The following is a 6,208-nucleotide window of genomic DNA, read 5'->3' as shown; positions in this document are numbered from 1 at the left end:
TACTCCCAGACCTAGAAGTCAGGCCAGGCCTTGAGAGCCATTCTCAAAATTGCAGATGAGATGTTCCAAACTAGGGGTCCTAGAGATGTCTCCAGCACTACACAGAACTCATTATTCCCCCAGTAATCCTTCTATTCAGCTTCCTTCTTTGCACTGAGGTTGCAGCCATCTTTCCAGGAACCCAGGTTTGCAACTTCAGTGACATCCTCATTCCTTACTGTCCCTCAGTCAGCAAATGTTTATTGAACTTGGCACCTAGGTAAATCATTGGATAGAGAGCCAGGCCTTTAGACCTTTAGATAGAAGATCCTGAGTTCAAATATGACCGCAGACACTTCCTATCTGTGTGACCCTGAGCAAGTCCCTTAATCCCATTGCCTAGCCCTTACTGCTCTTCTGCCTTAGAACTGTTAATATTGATTCTAAAACTGAAGGTAAAAGTTTAAAAAAGGAATATGCCAGGCATTGTGTTAGGGATTGGAGATATAAGCTTAAGGAACAAAATAGACTAGGCAGAGGAGTTAAGTTCATATATAAGTAGTTATAAAATAGATAACAAAATAATTTTGAAAAGGGGGGAGTTGGGGGACACAGTTGATAGAGCTCTGGGCCTAAAGTCAGGAAAACTCATCTTCCTGAGTTCAAATCCAGCATTTGATGCTTTAGTTGTGTAACGATGGGCAAGTCACTTCACCCTATTTGTCTTAGTTTCCTCATCTGTAAAATTAACTGGAGAAGGAAATGACAAATTCACTCCAGTATATTTGCCAAGAAAACTCCTAAGGGAACACAAAGAGTCAGACATGATTGAAAACAATAAGTTGGACAGAAGGCACTAGTAGGATCAGGAATGGCTTCATGCTGAAGATGGCTCTTGAGCTAAGCCTCGAAGGGCATTGCAGGGTTCTAAAAAGTGAGTGAAGGGGGCAGCTGGATGGCTCAGTGGATTGAGAGCCAGGCCTAGAGACAGGAGGTCCTGGGTTCAAATCTGGCCTCAGACACTTCCTAGCTGGGTGACCCTGGGCAAGTCACTTAACCCCCATTGCCTAGTCCTGTAACAAATAAAATTAATACAGAAGGATATATATAAAGATATTAGGGCTTAAAAAAAAACTAAAAAAAAAAAGTGAGTGAGTACATTCTAGGGTTGATGGACAACCAGTGCAAAGACATGACAATGGGAGATATAGCATCATGTATGAGAAACAGGAAGAAGATGAATGGCTAGACCTAATGTGTATGAAGTGAAGTGATGTGAAATATGTGGAAGAGCAGATTGGTGCCTGGTTGTGAATGTCTTTATAATGTCAAAGAGAGGAATTTATAAATTTGATCCCAGAGGCTACAGGAGTTTAAAGAGTGGTAGTAAGTGATATGGTCAGAACAATATCACTTTGACAGCTGTGTCGTGGATAGACTGAAGTGGATAGAGGCTTGAGGCAGAGACCAATCAGAAGACTTTTTGAAGGGGCAGCTTAGGTGGCACAGTGGATAGAGTACCATGTTTGGAGTCAGAAGGAACTGAGTTCAAACGTGGCTTCAGACTTTCCCAGCTGTGTGACCCTAGGCAAGTCATTTAACCCATTTACCTAGCCCTTGCCCTTTTGCCCTAGAATTTTTACTAAGATAGAAAGTAAGAGTTTTTTTAAAAAAAGGCTTTTATACCAGTATAGACTAAGAATGGTAAAAGGCCCGAACTAGAAGGTGATGGTGTGTGAGGAGAAATAGAAAGAATGGGAGACAAAAGATGTGATAGAGATTTGAAAGCTTATTAGATGTGAGAGTGATCAACTTAGGAGTCAGGCATGACAGTGGGGTTGCAAACGTGAGTGACTGGAAGGATGACATAGCAAGGGGATGAAGAAATCTTGAGGTCTGTTTGTGAATTCTCAGAGACATCCAGCTGGAGATGCCCACTAGGCAGTTGGTAACGCAGGACTGATGAGGAAAAGGGCCAAGTCCTTATACAGATTTATAGATTCATGTGCATAAATGTGAGCAAGCCTGCCTCCTTCCCATTTTACAGATGGGGAAACTGGGGCTAAGACCCTTGCTGATCATCATGAATCAATCTATTGGAGCTAAGGACATCACAGGGAGAAAGTATAAAGAGTGTCACAGCAGAATCCTGGGGTTGGCCTCTGCAGAGACAAAGACATCCCAAAGGAGTGGTCAGACAGGTGAGAGAAAAGCCAAGAGAGATTGTGAAAATTAAGAGGGGAGAGAATATTTAGAAGGAAAAGGTGGTCAGTAGTGGCAAATGATAAAGAGAGGGTGAAAGGATGAGAAATAAGGGGGAGGAAGCACTAGATTTGTCAGTTAAGAGGTTATCAGAGGGCAGCTAGTTGGCTCAGTGGATAGAGTACCAGGCCTGGACTCTGGAAGACCTGGTTTCAAAACTTGCCTCAGACACGTCCTAGCTATGCTACCTGGCCAACTCACTTAATCCTAAATACCTAGCTTTCGCCACTCTTCTGCCTTAGAACAGACAGAAGGTAAGGGGAGGGGAGGAGAGAGAGAGAGAGAGAGAGAGAGAGAGAGAGAGAGAGAGAGAGAGAGAGAGAGAGAGAGAGAGTATCAATAATTTTGAAAAGAGCTGTTTCAGTGCATTTGCAAAGAAATTGGAACAAGGTTAAGAGAATTCCCTCATCCATTCCCTTATACATGGTCCTTTTGTCAAGAAGTTAAAATCTCTGGCTGCTAGGTAGCACAGTAGATAGAGTGCTGGACCTGAAGGCAGGAAGATTCATTTTCCTGAATTCAAATCCAGCCTCAGACATTAGCTATGTGACCCTGGGAAAGCCACTTAACCCTATTTGCCTCAATTTCCTCATCTGAAAAATGAGCTGGAGAAGGAATGGCAAACCACTTCAGTATCTTTGTCAAGAATACCCAGTCCCAAAGAGTTGGACATAGCTGAAATGACTAAACAAAAGTAAAATCTCTGATTCTACAGGTTCTGGGGCCAGAACTACTTGTTCTCTGCTTCTTCCTCTTTTAAACCCTTACCTTCTACTTTAGTACCAGTTCTAAGACAAAAGAACGGCAAGACTTAGGCAATGAGGGTTAAGTGACTTGCCCATGGTCACACAGCTAGGAAGTGTCTGAGGCCTGATTTGAACCCATGTCTTCCCAACTCTAGGCCTAGAATTCTATCCATTGTTCTCTGCTACTTGGTTAATTTGTTGAGTTTGAGATATCTACTGGACATTTAGTGTGAGATGTCTGAAAGGCAGTTGAAGGTGTGAGATTGGAGGTCAGCATAGAGATTAGAACAAGATAGGAAGATCTGAGTATCATTAGCATAGACATGGTCATTAAATCCAAGAGAGTTGATGAGATCACCAAGGGAAGTTGTATAGAGGGAGAAGAAAAGAGGGCCCAGGACAGAGCCCTGAAGGACACCTACAGTTAGAGGGAGTTGTCATTAAGAAGGAGAACCAGGAGACAGTGGTGCCTGAAAACCTAGGGAGTATCAAGGAGAAGAGGGTGATCAACACTGTCAAAGGCAGTCAAAAGATCAAGGAGAATGAGTATTGAGAAACTGGCAACCAAGAGATCGAGGTCCGGCTCAAGTTCCACCACCTCAGTGAAAGCTTCCCATACCATCTCAGACCACAGTCTGAGCTCTCCCTCAGTCTTGGTCTTCTCTATTTCCATCATCTTGTCTAAATCATCCACTTGGCATGGGCTTCTTTTGTAGCCTCAACTTCCCTGTTACCCATTGGCTCTTTAATGCCTTGAAATTTGGTTTCTTCACATTGTCACTCAACCATTGCTAAGCTTAATGCTTGACTACTGCTATAGTCTACCTCCTCCACTACTACTTATGTGTTGCTGAACAGAGCTAGAAGAAGCTGAATTTACTGGGTATATGCATTGCCACTGATTATTATCCAAACCCAACTAAACCCTTATTGTGACAAAGTAAATCTTTTACTCTTCCCCAATTGAGTTCCTAATCCAGTGTCCATAGAAGTTATCCCAAAAATTACATTTGCTTTAACCTGTGGATTCATAATTCACTAAGAAAATTAAGACCATTTACTGTGAGCTCCTTTTTCTTTCCTTATCTCAATACCCCTGGATACTATTCCCTACTCTCAGCTTTTCATCCAGTTTTGGATGAGGTGACCCTTCTCCTTAGAAAGGCTAATCTCTCTGCTTGTGACTCCAGTCCCGTCCCTTCCCACCTTTTCTAGCATATTGCAACGTTAATCATCTTCCCTCTTATCTTCAATTTTTCCTCATCTATTTATTCCTTCCCTACTTTTTACCTTTAAACATGCCCAAATCATCCCATATGTAAAAAACTTTTGCTAGCCCTTACCATCCCCACAAGCTATATCCTCCTCAATAAAATTCCTAGAAAAGGTTCTCTACATTCATTGCCTCTCCTTTCACTCCCTCAGCCCAAATCTTGTAATCTGGCTTCTGATCTAAACATTCAACTGAAACTGTTCTAGATTTTGTTATTCAGCCATATATATAACCCCATTTGCTATTTTCTTGGCAAAGATAATGAATTGATTTACCATTTTCTTCATCATCTCATTTTTCAGAAGAGAAACTGAAGCAGATGGGGTTTAGTGACTTGCCCAGGGTCACACCATGATCTTATTGCCAAATATGATACCTTTTTTTCAGTACTCATCCTTCTACTACTAGTACCGCTAATACATTACTGCTACTCTCTGTAGCAACTGACACTGCTGATCATTTTCTCCTGCATATTCTTTCCTTTCTGGGTTTTCCTCCTACCAGTTTGACTGTTCTTCCTCATCTCTTTTGTTGACTTATCATCTATATCAGGTCTCTGAGTATATCCCAAGGCTTTGTCTTGGACCCTTTTCTCTCTCTGCATTCTCTTTCTTGGTCTCATCTCCTACTGTTTTAATGATAATCAATGCAGGCAATTCATACAATTCTCTCTCTTGATACATACATACATGCATGTGTATGTATGTGTATGTATATATCATATCAGTTAACTGCTCTTCTCTTCCATTTACCATCTTTATAATTTTCCAGAACTCTGACTCAGCCCTGGTGACTGCTCTCCTATGTGTACTGCCTCCCATTAGAATGGGTATTCTTTTTAGTATAGGGTTTTTTTTGTTCGTCCCTTTTTTCCCAAAGAGGAAGAACAATGACATCACAGGATGATTTCTTGACTTGCTTGTGAATTGGATTTGAGTGAGGCAGAGTTGAACAAAGTTGTCAGCTTCACTTTCTTCCAATCATTGACAGTTAGGACAGTGACAAGTGACAAGACAAGTTAGGACAACTAGTGATGGCCTGGGGTATAGTGAATGACTTTGGTATATTTGATGTATGACCAAGCTTTAGAACCTGCTTCAACTGTCTTCATGGCCATTAGAACAAATTGTTCTCATCCATCCATTCCACCAGGGAAAGTCTGCACATGCTTGGGGTAGAACAACTAACTCACCCATGGATTTGAGGCCTGTTGGTTATCCTCAACCTGGTTTAGCCCATCTGCTGAGATAGTTTTATTGGAGTGTAGCAGCTTCTTGGAGCCACAGATGAGAACTGGGTGAGATGGGCAGCAAAGGAAAGCTTGGGAAGCCTTGACACCAGAGGAGCTAGACCTCTCTGAACACCCATACACCAATATAAATTGGATTAGATGTTCACTAAAGTTCCTTCCAACTCTCAAATTCTAGGATTCTGTGATTATAAACTTCTTGAAGGCAGGGACTCTTGCTTTTTTATCTGTAATCCTAGCAATTAGCACAGGGGTTGGCATAATGCTTAATATATAATTTTCATTCATTCACTCCTTCATAGCTATCACCGTTATCATTATCATATATAATAGCTTTCTCCCAGCCCCTATTCTTAATTAAGTCACCATACACACTGATTTTTTTTGGACTTGGACCTGTGTTTTTCCTAGCAAGGCAAGCATTTATTACGTACTTAATATGGGGAAAGCTAGGTGGCTCAGTGGATAGTGCCAGCTCTGGAGATGGGAAGTCCTGGGTTCAAATCTAGCCTTAGATACTATCTAGCTATGGGACCCTGGGCAAGTCACTTAACCCCCATTGCCTAGCTCTTACCACTCTTCTGCCTTGAAACTGATACTTAGTATTGATTCTAAGACAGAAAGTAAGGGTTTAAAAAAAAGTACTTACTATATACCAATACTGTGCCAAATGCTGGTGATACAAAAACAAGCAAAAAG

This window comes from Gracilinanus agilis, chromosome 1 (assembly GCF_016433145.1).
Source record: "Gracilinanus agilis isolate LMUSP501 chromosome 1, AgileGrace, whole genome shotgun sequence".
Taxonomy (NCBI): domain Eukaryota; kingdom Metazoa; phylum Chordata; class Mammalia; order Didelphimorphia; family Didelphidae; genus Gracilinanus; species Gracilinanus agilis.
The sequence above is the reverse complement of the archived record's forward strand: the minus strand, read 5'-3'. Positions refer to the sequence as shown.